Source organism: Zeugodacus cucurbitae, chromosome 3 (assembly GCF_028554725.1).
Source record: "Zeugodacus cucurbitae isolate PBARC_wt_2022May chromosome 3, idZeuCucr1.2, whole genome shotgun sequence".
NCBI lineage: Eukaryota > Metazoa > Arthropoda > Insecta > Diptera > Tephritidae > Zeugodacus > Zeugodacus cucurbitae.
This window is the reverse complement of record NC_071668.1, coordinates 27,923,438-27,936,883: the sequence shown is the minus strand read 5'-3', so window position 1 is coordinate 27,936,883 and position 13,446 is coordinate 27,923,438. Positions and strand designations below refer to the sequence as shown.

Genomic DNA, 13,446 nt, shown 5'->3' with positions numbered 1-13,446 from the left:
AATAATTTTGAGGTCAACTGCTGTTTCTTTTTTAATTCTATTTTGTGGCAGCTTAGTGTAGTATTTTGATACGATTCTCATCATTTAATAGTTTTTTAAATTTTGTTAGAATATTTATGTATAAATTAAATTCAATTATTTACAACCCTTATATAATTAATAAGATGTGTACTATTGTGAGTATTTTGAAAACAACGCAGACCCGACGAAAAAAGATGTCAGTCGGGTAATTGTCCCGGAAAGCCGAATAAATGCAGATTGTTTTAATATTTTTAAATTTTCTTTCATTTGATATTCTTATATTTTCACGTTTGATTATCGATTATAAAAATAGCTGACAAATTTGGAATGTTGGTATAGCTGATAGAATATAATTTTAAGCAATGCGTCCCGAACTCGGTTGAGAGCATAAACATAATGCGAATGTCTTATATTTCACGAATACCGTTTTGAGACCTCGGAAGACTCTATTTCAGTTCTGTACAAATTTATGGTACTATGCTTATGTTCTGAAATTTGTACAAAGATCGATATATGTGATTCTTCAGTGGATCCATCTGGAACTTGTCAAGTTTAATTCATCCGTATTTGAAGCAGAGAAATTTAAATTATATAATTATTCCAGTTGTTATATTGAAGTTGTTTTGGAGTAATTTTTACATAAAGAATAATACTAGGATCAGAAAACTATTTAAATTGACCTTGAAATATGATTCTGCAAAATAAAATTTAACAAATGTTTCTTGGGTCATTAAAATGACAATTGTTTATGGTATGAAATAATTCTAGAACATACTCTTGGATACTTAAAAAAAATTTTCGCATTTTGAGAATCTACAACTCAAAAAAAAAAAAAAACAGCGTTTATAATTATCTATTTTCCTACACCTATAAGGTGTGTATATATCTGGAACTAAATATCAACAATAAAAGCAAAATTAAAACTCCTTCGTTGTGACTCATAACTATATATCTCGCTAAAAGAAATATGTATACATATACTACGGCGTTTCTTTTGAAATGTACCATACTCTTGGTTAAGTACCATTTGTTTAAGGAATTTTTTTTTTTATACAACACAGCATTAAATTGATGTATCACTGACACATTGTGGCGACCGGTAAAAACACTAGCTTGGTAACTGTATAACTTAGTGTTGGCAGCAACATGATTGCCAACAAGCTAATGGGTCGAATGGGTGTAGCGTCTCTGTCTCTGGTGCAATGAATGCTCAAGTACTGCTAATTTGTACCAATTTTTTTCTTGCGATTTGGTTCCTCTTTTTGTTTTAATTCCGCTGCTGCACGCAACAAAAACGCGTTGCACATCGGACATCAAAGCCAGCTGCAGAAGTGTTAAATGTGAAAACAGCAAAAACGTTCACATCAATCGATTTCCTTAACCAATTTCCACGGTACTTTGGTGGCAAGCGCTTGTTGCAAACAATCGTTGAGTGCCTGAATATGCAACAGTAAGTTTTTTCTGAAATTTCTTGTTCACTTAAAACCCATACACTTGTATGGGTCCTTTGATATTGGAATGTGTTTGCACTTGTTTGCGGGTGTACTCTTTCGCTGTCGACCCAGTCGAATGCACAGACCGGCTGTCAGTGAGCCCGCTAATAGTGCAAACTCGCATGTCGGCACATTGGTGGCATAAACAAATGTAGCGTTGTATTCGGCTTTGGCGTTGCAATTACAGTCGTGGTGCGATATGCGCAAAAGCTGTCACTTTATACTTCCAACACTTGCCCTCCACATGCTACGGTGCTGCGCTTGTGCTCGAGTGTTGTATGCGTGTTGCACAATGAAACCTTATTGTGCACCAGCACATCACTCATTCATTATATTTCGCACTGTGGCCCTGTGACAGCGTTTTTGAAGCGAGGGGAGCAGGAGCGGCATTGCGCCAGCAAACTCATTGTGAGTTCACTTGTTCCGTTGCCACATTTTCTGTACCATCTGCACGTAGTGGCAATGCACTGCAATGACACTCTTTTGTGCTTATTGTACTTTTTTTCAGGCTGCACATGTTGCCGTTGCTTTGCGTGGTTTTTAAGTAAATTTGCGCGGTAATCCAGTCAGTGTCTGGCTATGGAACGGAAGTTCGATAGAAATATATTTTCCGTTCGATCTTGTCGTTTTTGAAAGTCCCCAATATGTAAAAATTTCTTTTGCTGTAGGCTTTTTTAGATATAGTATTTCTGTAATGTTAAAAACTGTTAAGTTGTATTAATTAAAGGCCACCATACATTTCTTAAGAAAAGTTCATAAGTTAGCACTAGGATATAATTGAGAACTTGGGGACCCATGATATAAGTGTCGAGCAGATATTTTTACAAGCACCTCTCATAGTTTTACTTCATAAATAATAATCTAGAGATGTCTTATTTTCATTAATCCACGTGTTCACATAAATTAGAACAAAAAAGAAGACGAATAAAGATAAAAACAACAATAAATAACTTCTTCAAGCACCAAACTCAATTGAGGTTAAAGTGTTTGACTCTGCAGCAAAACCGCACGTTTTGTGGTGGTCAAGCTATTTGACACACAAATGCCACATAGATCAACTGTTGGTGGAGTTATCATTAATGGTGGGATTGCGAATGGAAAGCGTCTATTTTGCGGTCAAATGGAAATGGTTGGACACAGCGGCAAGAAGTCAATATATTTTAATGCGTTTATGTACGTGCGTGAAATTCAATTTAAACTGGAAAATTTAAAAATTGGATGCCAGTATGCTGCAGCTTGAATGATTATAATTTGCATGAAGTGAACATGAAAACTGTATTTGAAAAGGTAAGACACCAGTATACCACGTGCATATCACGTCCTATTAGTGCCGTTAAATTATGTAAAACAAATAATTTTACAGCATTTACTGGTTCACAGAAATGGCATTCATACCTACTAATTTTACACTTGAACTAAACAAATGATAGGCTCGAATTTTGCACAGATTGTGGTACACCTATGCAAAAATTGGTTAAAAAATTTAGCAAACATTAAATAAAAACTTCAATGGAGGGAAATTTAATTTGACATAATTAACTAATTGTTAAAATTTTAATAAATTCGGACCTACATGAATTTTAAAGGATACTGGTATGAAAACTGAAAATAAAACAATCATACATCATTGGTGGCAGTTGGGAGCTATTTTTATGCCCAACTACAAGCCGCACGTCAGCACAATAAACAGAAAAGTTCGCATTTAACAAATTTAATACGGATTATATGTTTGTCGGCAGTAAATAAACATAAAAGTCATTGCATTCCTAAGTCATATTCATCTACTCTACCAAACACTAGCCACCATACCACACTGTTCACTAGCTAAACGCAAACAGCATTTCCTTAACACGCGCCAGCCATTGCATACAGACACATGTACTGGCTTAAGCACAATAAAACGGCGAAAAAAGAGCAAAATTTGAGACAGAACTGACACAAAATGATTGTAAGAAAAGGCGAGTTTTCCCTCCTTTACACAGTACAGCCAAATTCATAGGTAAAATCCACACGCACTCAACCCCATGTCTTGGCATGCGCCATGCCAAAAGATGTCTTTGTATTGGCGCACACTTGTTTTTTTTTGCCTTTTTTTCAACACACGTCAACGGCACAGGCTGGGTGGTCACGTTGTCTGGGTGCTCCCCTAGTGAGGTGTGTGCCAGTGCTGCCAAAACCACAGCTTAACGAATGTGATAAGAAGCAATCGATCGATTTTCGCTTCATTATATATTTACATGTATGTATATACGTGCTTGTGAATGTAACAGCACTACGCACAACGATAACAATGGCAAACGTAGTAGTTGGGTGGTTGGGTAGTAACTTGTCGCACATCGCCTAAAAGCTGACTACGGTGGAAATGCGCTGGCGCTCGTGCTCAGCAAATTCAACTGAGGCGGAGAAAGCCGACGAGCGAATTGAGTGAATTGCACTGAGCGCTTTTCGTGTACATGTAAATGCGAGAGGGCCATTGTGCATGTATATGTCTAAGGTGTGTTAATCTCGGCGAAAAAGCTACAACTGTTTGCTATGCTGCGTCTTTGCTGCCAACAAATTTTTGAACATTTTTAAACGCTAGACAAATGTTGCATATTTAATTTGGAAATTATAAAACCGAATATAATTAAAAATTACTTAAAAATATAAATTCATTTACTGTATTCACATTCCTCATTTGTGCGCCTTGAAGCGTGCTACAACAGTACCACCCATTGCTCTCCACCCACCCACTAATTGCGCCGCACTACTATACGTGGAAGCGCTGTGGCCATCAAAAGACCACTTGTATTTCACATATCCACTTTAATCAGCCACTTATATTAGTAATTATTGCTTACTATTACTATTTTCACTACTTACTTCTCTTTTCAGTTTGTATCCTCACGCAGGCGGCTAATCCGAATTATTGATTTTTGCGTTTTAATCCACTGGGAGTAGAACGTGTGTATTAGCTGTAGATTTATGTTATTTTTTCATAGTAAAATCTTTGTATTTTTGATTATACACAAATTACACTTTTAAAATTTCTGATATATTTTTCGAAAACTTTCGCCAAAAAGAATTTGTTTATATGTATGTATTTTATTTCTTTTTGCATATAATAGAGAATTTTTTCTTCTATATCCTTAGTGAACTACCACTAATACATATTCGTTGTACACATATACACTTCATATACTTTACGCGTTTACTTACGCACACATACACGCGCTGGTGCTGAACTGAAGTTTTCCTTCCGTCGTATACTAGGTACACACACAAAAAATGGCAAATTGGCTATAAGCGAATTTTCATGCCTTCGCTGTGGCTATGATTCAAAATTTTCAATTGCGATTTTTTCGCTTTCAGACACTAATTTATTAACTTTTTCACAAATATTTTACTTATACACTAAGAATACTTGCTATTATTTACACTTTTTAATTACATATATAGGGTTAAAATGCTCCCAATTCAGCTTTTGCCAATGCACCTCACACTCCCACAACTTGCTACAATTTTTTTCTGTGGGCTACACTACCGTGCGCTTTGCCGTCTATATTTCCGGAATCGTCCTGTCACGAGCAACGCAATCGACACAATGAAGCGTATGAGCAGGCTGCCAGCCGAGCGAAGCCAGCTGAGCGCATTACTGCTGCGTTCGCGTGGAAAATCCTGCGCTCACCAACAACGAGTCGTACTCGAAAGACAGCAGCCGTACCACCACCACCATTAGCGCTATGGTTAAATGGCATTTTCACCAACAACACATGCGAACGAGAACACAACATATGTTTGTGTGTTGGAAAATACTAGCGATACTCCTAACGGTGCTTCAGCATGCAGAGAGCGCTTGATAAACAAAACAAACTCTCGCGCTTAGTTTAAAATGCTCGCGGAGACACATACACACATACACACATACATATGCAACATACTTAGTAATTCTCTCCTGTATATGTGTATTGAACTCACTCCCCCAACTACAACATTTTGCGGTTAATCGTAGAAAAATAGTAAAACTCATACGCTCGCAAAAAGTGAAAAACAGCACTATAAAGCGCTTGAGGAACATGTGTAGAAATTTGTGTTTCTTCTTTCTGATTTTTTATAACAGTATGTGTGCTTACGACGCTACCAGCACCGGTACATGGCAATTGTCATCAGCATACATAACCCAAGAGAGTTTGTACATACATACATGTACATACGTGTACATTTACTTTAAATATATGTATATACATATGTATATCTATAAGCTGCTATCTACATATAAAAATAACTAGCATTTTTATACTGCATTTTTTTATCCTGCCATCCAGACTATATCCTGTGATGGATGACAACCGCAGACGGAATTGTCATTTCAAGTAATAATGATGGTACTCGAATACATAATGAATATGAGTAATGGCGGCTATAAAAAGATAAACCGGCAACTTGAAAAAAATTTTAGTGAAAGATAATTTCTTCTTAAGGGTGTCTTTTAGAGGCAGTGAGAAATAAAAATTAAATATGTGTTTTGCGCATATGTTCTCATCCACTGCTCTGCCTTAAGTCAAATTTTACACCACTTGCCAAGAAAATGTCAAATAAAGCTTCAATCAGGTCGGTTGTACATGCTTTATCAGAATATACAATGGCTTACAGTGATCTATTCAAATTACCTAACTTGGTGGCCAATTGATAAGTCTAGTTCTGGATATGATTCGATCCAAATAAAATTTAATTTAATTTGTCTGTAGAACTCGCCGTTGAGGCTAAAGTTGGGCCCATCCTCTTTTTATGGAGCATAAATAACTTCAGCAACTAGACCAAACTGAACTAGTTTCATGTAGAATTTACATGATACTACAAATACAGAAAAATGCCTTTATGATGATTTGATACTAAACATGGGATTCAGCTTACTTACTGAAAGCATCATATAATCGTAAGTACGGTATGCTATGATCTGGCGGTATTGGTAAATATATTACAATTTTCTATTATTTCAGATTAGATATGAGTACAATCAGGGCCTTTGGGAGTCTGATGTATGTAGCATAATAACCCGACAAAAATGAAGAAAATAATGTCAGTTGGCGGGATATGAGGTCTGAAAGGGATAATTTCTCAAGTGAAAACTATGCAAACCGTGGTAATTCCTTATTGGGAATCATCAAGCTTATAGTTTTCAATTAAGTTATCCATAATCCATATAAATACATATAGGATATATCGCACGTTAGGTTTTCACAAAAAAAGTTATCAAGAAATTATACGCGTGTACTCTCTTTGCGTGAAGTGTAGAACTTTATTTACCGTTAAACTTTCACTCACTTCACCTATCTACCCCTGACGTTTCACTACCATAGTACCATGCGATGTTTGCTCACTAATTTCCATCCATTGAGTGAAACCGTTGTGGAACTATTCTCAAAGGATAAATACACAGCAAATATATTGAAATTAGCAGAAACTTCAAACACTTAACACGCACACAAACGTCACAAGTGTACGTATGTATGGATATTGTTTGCTATTCACCTTTGTCTTTGAGGGGTAATTCACTATCAAGACTTTCTATTTTACTTCTTTATTCACTTTCCGTTCATTATTTGCCACCATAAGTGGCTGCACAAATACTAAAGTAGTATGACTCTCTTAGCTGGAGATTATGTACCTTCAACTGACGATTGCGCGAAATTCCGGTTCCGTTAAACACAACGTACCGCTCGTAACGACAGCGTAGACGAATCTAAATTGGAGTTGCAATTGGGAAATGAAGAATAAACAGTTGGTCTAGTTGCACGAAGGAAAAGGTGAATTTCTCATTGCGAGAGTTGAGCGCGATAACGCCAGCAGAGAATGACGTTGAACAGGTATCAAAGAGCGGCAGGACGAAAGGAAGGATGTTAGTGAGAGCACTGAAAATCGCACACGGAAGAGGAAACGAGTGGCATTTGGGGCAATCACTTAGAAATCCGGTAGAAACTCAAAATTATACTAGCAAGCGAAATGACGCTACTAAAATTTAATGATTATCAGCGGACTCAAGTGGTGGTTGGAGAATAGAATGGAATAGCATAGTTTATAGAAAATATTTTTTTTTAGAAAAAAGAAAGACAGAGAATATTCCATCCTTTAAATTTAACAGTTTTGCAATATATTGCTGATAAAATACATTTGGAGTTTCATTTCTCATTGTCCAGGATAACCGTCTTGAACGGTTTTTATAAATTGTTGGTAAACTTTGATCGAAAGTAGAAAACTTACCCGTAAAACCACCGACCTTTATATTTGATAAATGAATCTTATGGATTATCCGAATGTCTGTACCCAATCGGAATATGAGATTCGGTATGAAGTGAATGACAGAGAAGCCGATTGCAAGGTTTGTGCGATTATGCGATCATGTAGGCTATGTTTGAGATATTCCATCTAATTATTTTTATTATTATTTAAAAATGGGACGAGAGATGAGGCATATATTCTTCCTCATATTAATTTTACATTCATAGAAGAAGTCATGATAATATTCAAACACTTTTATTTCTACAGATCGACTTTATTGAAAAAGTTTTGATTCACAAATTTTGTAAACACAAAAAATATAGATCACAAAATAACTTGTTAAAATACTTATTTAAATGTATGTACGTATATAAGTCAACACTTTGTAAGGTATGTCCATATGCATGTTTTCCAAATAATAATTTTCACTCACATTTTCTAAAATGTATTCTACCAGATACAAATAGACGTGAGTGTGAAAGAAAGTGCACACGAAATTACATATGAATTTGTATATAAGTATATGTATGCATGTACTATAGGGAGCTAGCTCCACATTGTTGCGCCACTCTCATTTCCAATAAATTTTTTTCACAAGCGAAAACAAAGTTCAAAGTAATGTTCGGAATATTTTAATATTCACTCTCTAAGTACTTTGTTTTTGCTATGTAGAACAGCTATTTATACGTATGTATTTCGTTTTTTGGCATTAGATATGCTTATAGGAAAACATTTGTATGTATTTTTATCGCTGCACTTCACATTTTACTTGATACACATTCCATAGAAATTTTCTGGTAATTTCTCATATCCTGCAGGCGAACCGCAGTTTCTTTTGGGACCGCGAGGGTGCACACGCTTCATTTCGGCAACCTTTCAAGCCTAAAAAACTTCAAATACCAGAACTAAAATAAAATGTGCATTTGTACATTTTCATACTTCAGCTACACCAACTACAAAATCGTAACACATTGCACACATATGCTTTGGTTCCAAATTTGTCATTTCTTAGCAAAGACATACATATGTATATAAGTATATCCACATACATAAATACATATGTCGTGCCTTTCCGTGTTTGTTACTCTTCATTTAGAACAAATGCTGCTCTATTGCATTGACCGAATTTTTAATGTCTTTCTGCTGTTGACAGAAGCATTATTACCACTGCCCTTGTGTGTGAGGCGATAATGAAGGGCGAGCGATTAGCACTCAAGTACTTACGAAAGTGTTACACATTAATGAATGCATTGTTTCACACATACAAAAACAAAAGGGGAAAAGGTCTTCTAAAGCTAATTAATATATTAACTTTCCGCCATTGAGCAAACAATTATAATTTTGGTAATAATTGACAGTTGACACGAATTGGGGCTTTATTTTTTTACAGATAACGCACTTTATTAAGTTTTGTCTTTGATGTTATTTAAAGCAAATTTAATAAGAATTGTCACTGTAAGAATTGGAGGAAAACATAAAGGCTCTTTGCAGAAAGCTCTTTTTTTCAGAAAACTATACGTCGCAATCTACAATTTTTTAAAGCTGTGCTTGATTTACATTTGTTTTCTTTTATTAATATTTAATTGAAAGCCTTTTTGAAGACAGAGGGGTGACTATCTTATACATACTTTCCGTTACGCTAATTTTAAGTCTTTCTGTTTGAACATAGTTATACTCTCGCAACAAAAGTTGCTAAGAGAGTATTATAGTTTTGTTCACACAACCGTTGTTTGTATCACCCAGAAATAAAATAGTAAGATATGGGGTTATGTATATATAAATTATCAGGATGACGAGTGAAGTTGAAATCCGGATGTCTGTCCGTCCGTCTGTCTGTCCGTCTGTCCGTGCAAGAGATAACTTGAGTACAAATTGAGAACGCAAAATGGGCGAAATCGGTCCACTGCCACGCCCACAGAATGGCGAAAACCGATAACATATCAAGTGTCATAACTAAGCCATAAATAAAGTTATGAAAGTAAAATTTGGTACAAAGGATCGCATTAGGAAGGGGCACATTTGGATTTTTTGGTAAGGGGGCAGGGCTACGCCCACAAATCGGTTTTTTGTATATACACCATGAAAATAGTGGAAATCGGATAATAACCACGCCCACCTCCCATATAAATGTTATATTGAAAATTACTAAATGTGTGTTAACTCACTAACAAATAACATCAGACCCCTTAAACTTTGGAGAAGAAATGGCAGAAGGAAGCTGTACTCAGATTTTTTTACAAAATGGGAAATGGGCGAAGTGTCGCCAATGAAGATAGTGTAATACAACATTACACAAATACTGTATGTGATCTGTGACATAACGTGTGAAAAAAATTTTGAAATCGAACTATAACTTTTCAATGCTGTGGATATCGATATGAAGAATTCAGTGCCTTCGGGTAATTTTTCATCGAAAATATTGGTAAATATCTCAGATATTCAGAGGGAATTCGAATACATGGGTCAAAATTGTTTATAAAACTATATCAATGAATTGGGAGAGTATAAAATGTACAGTTGCACCCAAACTTAGCCTTTTCTTACTTTTTCTTAGAAAAGAATTGATTAACTTTCTTCGCAATGTGGCAACTCTAATTCAGAGTATGTTCAAACAAAACTCTACCCTCATATATTTGCGCCGGCCGATATGCATATACATATAAATCCATACTTTTGCACCCATTTTATACTATTTTGAATTTATTTCGAATGGTGGCATCTCTATTCCAAAATTTATATGAACTGTTTATTCTTATCAAAATATTTTTTTGATCTATGGAAAAGAAATATTGAAGTTATTATATGTGTTAGTTTAAAGGTTTTCGATAATAGAGCTCATGGTTAAAAATATGTTTGATAGAATATTTAAATTTGTCTTAAGACTATTGGTCATGAAAATTATTGAGAATAATGAGGAGAGAATCTAACGAATTACAGTGATCCCCGCTTAAATGCCCCTCGCCTTTCCCACTTAAATGTCTGTAATATTTAAGCCCCAAATACAAAATTGTTTGAAATGTTTCTCTTTTAAGTGCCTTTTCATATTTGTGACATTTAATGCGCTGGCAATTGCCAAAAGGAAACTATATATATAGTTTTGTAATGTTTTTTTTCATATTTATTTTTATTAATAAGAATTTTTGCTATTAATAATAAATAAATGTGATTTTCATTCTAAAAGAAAAAATATTAGATCGAAATATTTGAGAAAAAGCTTGGTAAGTACCTCGAGGCTCTTAAGCGGGATTCATTTAAGTGCCTGTAATCGGATCTGCGTAGAAAAATATATTTTACGAAGTTTGTTATTTATTATGTGGTGACTCTGGATTTTCTATAAATGCAATGTCTGAGGGACCGTTAGATTGTATACCACAAAGTCAAAAGGTGGATGTAATGAACTGTCGCCCATAAATATTAATACACATACCTTGTTTATCACCAAGTACCGGTTTACTTCTATCAGCGAATTGACATTTCCACATATTTCCCAAAGTAATTTCATTTTACATGCTATCATAGCACCAACACACACGCGAAGTGAAGGCTGCCACAATCCTCCATAGGCCACAGCAGTTCAATTCGATTTTCAGCAGAATATTGACCTTTTGTTTATGATGTGCCACATAACATCGCAACCACGGCCACATCAACAAGCTGACCAAACGCCCTCGTAAAAGTCAACATCACATACACGTACACATACATATATTCATACGTATATTATGTACCACATATGAGGCAATATGCAACGCTGGTGGTGTGTAATTACGTTTCATAAGCACATTAATTTAATGATCATCATTTTATAGATATTTATCTTCGACGACTATGCGATCTCTCAAACAGTATATATTTACATGTATGTAAATAGTGAGAAGCAGACATAATTATAAATAATTCTTACTATACATAAGTGCCGGTTATGTCGTGGGAATGAGCTATTAAAGCGCGCATCAATACTTAATAAATGTTATTATCGAAATTGCGTTGATTGTTGGTAATAATAAATATTGGGTTTAAATAAAATTTTGTGTGTTGTGCTACATCCTTAAAATATTATACGATTTAATTAATTTTAAAATGCACCTAATCTGGACCTTATTTTCAACAGTTACTTTAAAAATGAGAATGGGCGTGTCACTGCCCACATTTAACAGAACAGCTGAAGTCTTGACCCAAGCATTACTGAAGATATCGAAATACAACTTAGTGTAGTCTTGCATTCCCTAGATCTCATATACCTTTTGTATGCCATCAGTCTGCGTGATTTTAAATTGTGAATTTAGAATTTCCAGGCAATATGCAATATGAATTCGTAATTCGATCTAATGACGAATATAGAATTTTCACTATATTCCATTGCTTTCAACACATACAAATAGCGAGAGTATCTACTGCTCGGCAGTACCCGTAATTATCCCTTCGTTGCTTATTGAGTTTTGTCTATTAAACTCGCGTTCTCCAGCTTTGCTGTCTGAACATTGTTGCTTCGTGCCAACAATGATAAGCAAATTTGTAATTAATGTAGTTTAATTGAAGATTTTCCTGTAGCGATAAAACTTTTATTATTGTAGCATTACCAAAGCTGATTTTCAGAAATAACAAATGAGACAATAACAAGACGCACTCAATGCACTTGCCTCCCAAAACTTAAGTCGTGTATTTACGTTTAACTATGTACGACGTGTATTTATATGTCTGCAAGCATTTTGTATGTAAACAATATTATTGTTTCTCTAAAGCTTTCGTGGGTACAGTTTGGTGCTTCTTCCTGTATCGCGTCGTGAACTAATGATATTTGCAGCCAACTGCTGCTAAAATCGCAAATTGTAAATTGGAGATTTCGAAATTGTTGTTTGCTCAAGCTTTGATTTCAGGGTGTTTGTTGTATTTCATTTCTTTCATATTGCTCATATTGAACTGAAAGTAAGGACAAATTAGTAGTTCAATGGATAAAAGGTTCCATGTGATATTGTGAATCAATTACAAATTACCTTAAGGGAGGCAAACATTATATTGGGTATATGAGGGTTAAGGGAACAAATGGATCGATTTTTAGGTATACTTTTCCAAGTCAAAACTAAATCGATTTTCATAATATCTTAAGACTAGGCCTTGTTAGAAAAAATGGTCGCTTACTGTTACCCGATCTCAAGTAAATTGACTGATATTTTCTGTGTTAAGTCTGGGGAGTTAAAGATATGGTGCAATTTCCCCCATATTTAGATAATTGTTCCCAATTATTAATATACTACTTTTTCTCGTTAAAACACCATTGACAACATCTTTTCGTCGGGTTTAGTTACCGAATGAAGAAATATATGCTGAAAACAGTTCACCTGTAGTTTCTCTACGAAGTAACCATAGGCTCCACTCCTCAGGGGTGGACCGTGGTTCTATATGTTTAACCCTAGAAGCATACGCGGATACAAATGTTTCTAATTAATAGTCTTTGAATGGATTCTAATAAGGGATTCCATGTGGTATGAGAATTATGCATTAATAATAAACAGAATATATAACATAAATATAAACAGAAGATATTTTCCTCTGATCACTTTAGATTTCTGATACATCATATATAAACAGTTATGTACGGGTGAAAGAACACATGAATTTAAACTCTTTCCGGAAATTGGGAGAATAAATAGTCCGATCTCCTAGTCTCAATATG

General features: G+C 35.0%; 1 protein-coding gene across 10 annotated transcripts in view; it reads right to left on the bottom strand.

Moving 5' to 3' along the window:
• Nucleotides 1-13,446, bottom strand: part of LOC105212871 (neural-cadherin) — a 246,526-nt gene that overhangs the window by 192,534 nt on the left and 40,546 nt on the right. The window contains exon 1 of one of the 10 annotated variants that reach the window (XM_029040690.2): nt 4,377-6,279. The exons of the other annotated variants lie outside the window; for them this stretch is intronic. The gene's annotated coding sequence lies outside the window, so the exon portion shown is untranslated. Of the gene's footprint in view, nt 1-4,376; nt 6,280-13,446 lie in introns of those variants that run through there. 10 annotated transcript variants of the gene reach the window in all.